Source organism: Tupaia chinensis, unplaced genomic scaffold, assembly GCF_000334495.1.
Source record: "Tupaia chinensis unplaced genomic scaffold, TupChi_1.0 Scaffold000290_1, whole genome shotgun sequence".
Classification (NCBI taxonomy): domain Eukaryota; kingdom Metazoa; phylum Chordata; class Mammalia; order Scandentia; family Tupaiidae; genus Tupaia; species Tupaia belangeri.
The window spans coordinates 1,930,764-1,936,348 of record NW_006159775.1 but is presented as its reverse complement, the minus strand read 5'-3'; the positions used below and the strand labels follow the sequence as shown (position 1 = coordinate 1,936,348).

The following is a 5,585-nucleotide window of genomic DNA, read 5'->3' as shown; positions in this document are numbered from 1 at the left end:
CCCCCCCCCCCCCCCCGAGGCAACTTAAAATAAGAGATGCAATGGTGTCTTTATGAAATGGAAACAGAAATAGAAAGCCAAGAAAAGAAAATGTGAATATGCTGGCCATAAGGGACAAGAGTGTTTGTCTGAGCTTTCTGGCAATGAAGCAAAAAAAAAAAAAAAGGAAATATTCTAATCAGTGGTTTTATCAGTACAGAAATACCACTTCTCAGGGGACCAAATTTCTGTTGGCATAAAATAAGAAAAAAAGATCTTCATTTGGAGCTTTGTAGGAGTACAGAATAATAAAAGGGAAAAATACAGCCATAGGTTTCATGTGGCTCTTTCTTATACTGAACTTCAGTCAGAAGTAAAGATGAAACTCCATAAATCTCAGCCCCATAGAGGCAGTTCTACAAGGAAATAAACAAATGTCATTCAAATATATAGACTTCTCATGGTAGAACATGATCTAAGGAGAGAATTTAGAGGTCTTAGACTGGCATCTGCTTCTAAATTCTGTTTTAATTTATGAGCCTTTCCCCTTTGGGGACATTCTCTTTGTGAAACCAACTTAAAACATCCCACACAACAAATTGTGCTTGATTTAATAACCTCTACGTGCTTTATCATAAGTCTCTGTGGTTCAATGTAGTGTTTTATTATACTGGTATATATAATTCCTAGTTATGCTGTTTCCTGTTAGAAGTAATGCATGAATGTGTCCCCCCTTGAGGAAAGAACATGAATTTAAAAAAAAAAAATAGTGCCTGTAATATAATATGATTATGGTATCACAAGCAATAAATATTTTTTACAAAACTTGAATTAAAGTTATCCTACCCTCTTTCTTCTTTGTGTATCTTTAAGATTTATTGAAGGAACCATAGAACACTCATAAAAAGTGTAATAATGAAGGCATCTGGGGGGTAATTGCAGTAACAATATGTTCCAGAATGTCTGGTATACTTTCAGTTCCAATTATAGTGTACCAGTCTAAAACCAAATATCCTAACTTTGAGTTCAGAAACTAAGGGTCAATAATAACTTTCTAGAAAGGTTATTGTTACAGCTCTTTCTCCAGAGCTAGAAGATTTCAAATATATGAATTAACTTTCTGGTAATTTAAACATACCTACTATACATGACTCAAAGAGTTACCAAATAGATTTTTTTAAAGACAACGTATAAGGCCAGCCTGTGGCCTAGTGGTTAAGGTGGCCGGGGCCCATATATAGATAGCTGCACAGTTGAGTCTTGGACTTGGTGGCTTGAGGAACACTGGAGGCACCTATGTGTACCTGCCCAAAATCCCAAAGGAGGAAGAAATGGAGAAGGAATTGTGGCATGACCATGCCCCATGGGGAGAGTGGGTGCTTTCTCTCTCTCTCTCTCTGTCTCTCTCACTCTCTCTTTCTCTCTCTGACTCTCTCTGGCAAAATTTTAAAAAGGCAATAAATGTGAAAGCACTTTGTAAAATACTATACGGATGTCAGATTGAAGTATAAACTTATGTAAGTATGTATATGTATATGTATACACACACATACAGGACATAGAAACTGTCAAATTTCACCCGTATTTCACACACACATCCACATTTATGTCTCTTCCCTACTGCCAACTAGCAATGTCTCCATCAGGGGACGAAATTTAAACAGGACTTTTCCTTTATTCAGACCTGTTGCAATTGCTTTCAACAGAAGAAAGCAGAATCCTTTTTGGTTTAGAAAAAAATGACAGAACCAGTCCAGTAAGAATATGGTTTCCTGTTTCTGGGAACATCAAATATGATCCTGGATAGGCCAATATCTGCAGAGAGTACTGTTCACCCAAATTGGAATAGGTACTTTAAACAACATCAGCGAGGGGCTGATATTGGCAAATGTTCAAAGTGCAGAGTAAGGCCATCGAGAATTTTTCTGAAAACTTTATTTAGACTACACATATTTGTATGAGAGAGGCGATCGATATAGGGTGCATACCTTAGTCAAGGGTCAAAATTACTCATTTGTTCATTTGCAGAGCTTATTTTATGGACTTACAATACAGATTCATTTTGAAAGCCACATTTTAAATTTTAAAATCAAATTGCTCCTTATTTGGGAGGATATTGTGTGTGTGTATATATATATATATATATATATACACACACACATATACTGTGTTAAATAATACAATCGTTCTGAGTTAGTGGGAGGGAGGAGTCACACATCATTCCAAATTCCATCTCCTGTATGCATTCTCTTCTATGTTTATAACTGGATGGTCAGTTAACTCAGGAAAAGTTAGTCACTTAGGTTTCTACTTCTTACAGATACACTATAAAAAATGAGCAGGTCAGAAATGACCAATTTTACCAGCATGAGTTTCACCTTTTGTTATTTTTCTTGCTCATCTCCTCTGATATGTATTCGTTCTATGGAGTAGTGAATCTGTCAAAAGTAAGGGTAGGGGACAATTCACTGCAAAAATAATTGACTACAACATAAGGACTGTCATTGAATGTTTAAAAAAAAACCAAAAGTACCTTCCCTGACTCTCTCTGTCTCTCTCTTTTTCTTTTAAAATCAGGGATTGATTAACTCTAAAGAATTTTTAATTATTTACCTGCTTAAAACCCTTGGAAGATCATCCCCCAGTTAAGGGTAAAGTCCCCCAAAGCTAGCCCCACCCCCTCCAGCCTCCTTTCTCTCTTCCCTGCAGCAAACCCGCTATGCCAGCCATACTGGCCTGCTGCCATCTTCTCAACACCCTCACCCTCCCGCTGCCCTGTGCACTCTATCCTACAGCCCCAGATGTTCCCTATTCCCTGCATTTCCTCCTTTCTTCCTGAAATCTCCACCATTAACCCAAGTCAGAAGTTACCTCCTGCATCACCTTCTTGGTGATGTTTTTGCCCAACAGTCTTTTAAAAGCCTAGTTACCTATACTAACCAGTGGTGTAGTGGTTATGGTACTGGACTCCCCATGTGGCTGACTGTAGTTTCAAGTCCCAAACATGGCAGCTTGAAACTCATGCCAGGTGTGTACGAGTGCATGTGTGTATGCCAAAAATCCCCAAAGGAGAGTGGAGGTGAGAGTATTGTGGCATGCAATCCCTCCTGAGTGGTGACTTCTCGCTTTCTGTCTCTATCTCTCTGATGAGCGCACATGCCCAATAACAAAAATTTATTTGAAAAAATCCTAGTTATCAAAAGTATTATCGGTTTGATGTTAGTCAGTGAAGGTACTCTAAAAGAAAGGATGAAAAGAGGGTTGAGTATTGCTAAATGCTGCTTTGCCACACCATCCTAAGGCTGCCAAGTGCAGCCAGGGATGGTTAAGCTGTCTTCATTCTTAGTCAAACCCCAGAAGCAGACTCTTCAGGTCTGGGGGAATCAGGGTGCCTGATGCTCGCCTTTTTACCAGGATGTGCTCATTCAGCCATGGGACATTTGCTTCTCTCATTGAGGATTTTTCTTTTCTAGTGCTGAGTAGAAAACAACATATTTCCTGGAGAAAATATCAGAAAATGTATGAATCTTATCAGACTTTTTAAAAATTAATTCACTAGCAAGTTGCGTGGACTCAAAGAATAGTGTGTAGTGATTAATTTTTCATTTATTCTCTAGGAAAAGAGCTTTCTTAAATTTGCCAGTGTGATATATGTTTTCCTTCTCCCATAAACCAATTCTTTCCCCAGAAATTTTAGATCTATATATTGATCTGCATGAACTGTTGTCCCTTAAGTCTTCATTCTATTCATCATTGAGTGATTTCCAGGAAAGGATGTTCACAGAGATTATGCACTCCAAGTCTTCTAAAGCTGTCAGCTCATGACCAGGCTAAAGGCCACCACTCTACAGGGGTGAAACGCCTATGAAAATGAAGTTTGATGATATCATCACGGGTCTTCCCCATGCCAAGACACAATTGCCCGTTCCAACTGGCCCTACTAGAATGGAACAGAAAGGAAGGTCAGAGGTGGCTGTCTCCACAGTAGGTGTTAGGAAGACGTTATGCATCAAACTGGACAGTGTCCTGACAAAGAAGAGGGGCCACGATCACCCAGCAGTCAGCATCCTACCTCCCAAACTCTGAGCAAAGATCAGACAGGAGTTGGGAGTTACAAATTGTGGGAAAAATTCAACTGAGTCTTGTCTTCCACACAGAATCTTCCCCCTAAATTTTTCACATAATCAGACTGTTTGAAATTGCACCAATTAGAGATTCATTTGGGATATGGTAGCTATTAGTCATTCACGCATTGGGGTAATTTAGAGTCAGTCAGTTGTTTTGCCCTTAACACTTAACTGTAGTCAATTATTTTTCTTCTAACACAGAACCACTAATGACAATTTTGAAGAAAGGAGGCAGAAGGAGAGGAATAGGAAAAGTTAGCTTTGGAAACCAGGCACTAAGGTAGGGCTGGAAATGCCTCAGATGAACACAGTTGAACAAAAAAGCCCATTTACCCCAGAAGGACAGAATCCTAGACAGGAAAGTAGAAAAGCCAGATATACACCTCTCCTTATAAACACTGCCCGTGGCGGGAGGAGCTCAGTGCACCCTGTCCTGACAAGCCTGGTATGACAGAGGCAAACAGAGCTGATGTGCAATGTAGCCCTAGTACCACCACTACAATATTGGAAAATGCTCCATGGCCCCATATCTGAAATAGCTGGACCAAGTTATGCTCCAGGCTAAAGAATTTTTCAGCTTTTTTTAAGGCAATACAATGGAGATACCATATCAATAGACTCACTTCCATTAGGGCCAAATTCACTGTGAAACAATGTGTGTTTGTCAGAGCTTTCTGGATTTCCATATTGTAGATAAAAAACTGTGGGTCTGTACTTCTGTAGTGACTGATAAAGAGCCCCAGGGTCCCACCACCACTCTGGGTATCCAGACTTCTTCCATGACCCAGTAACTAAATAGTATGGCCAGGCCCAGCAGGAGGCCTAGGATACCGTTCCAACACCACATGGAGGGTTCACGCCCTGTGCCTTTTCAGTCTTCAGCTTGCTAAATCTTTCTGCACATGGTGAAGTGTAGATGGAAACATGGGATGGTTGGTCCTAGCATCCATAATCCTGAGAAGCAGCATGGTGCTGTGGAAAACATCTGGGCTGGTACTCTGAAGGCTGGGAATTCATTTAATCTCCTTAATCCATGTAGTCCATTCACTAGCTCAGAAACCCTGGGTCACACAATTATTCCCTCAGCCTCAGTTTGCTAATCTATGAGATGGGACTAATAATACTTCCTATGGCCATTAGAAGGATTAAGAGCAGTATTTAAGGCTAAAATGCTTTATAGACTACAAATTGCCATTCAAATGCATTATTATTTCTACCATCATATTAGGAAAATGAAGCAAAGTGAAATATGCAAAAGTTTATTATACACTGTAAATTACATACAAGAGTGGATTTTTTTTTTTAATTACTGTATGCATTTTACCATGGAAAAGATGTGGCTTCCCAGGACTGAGAGCGTAACTCGTGCTGTGTAGCTGAGAGGAGCCAACTGCCTACAACCACTCTCTCCACTTCCAGCTCCAGTTCCCTCTCTGAGCTGTGACTGGTCCTTTGGTATAGAGGAACTAGAGTCCTGCT

The 5,585-nt window shown here is 39.9% G+C and overlaps 1 protein-coding gene across 22 annotated transcripts in view; it reads left to right on the top strand.

Annotated features, from left to right (window-relative positions):
* Positions 1-5,585, top strand: part of DTNA (dystrobrevin alpha) — a 418,880-nt gene that overhangs the window by 391,364 nt on the left and 21,931 nt on the right. The window lies entirely within an intron of this gene.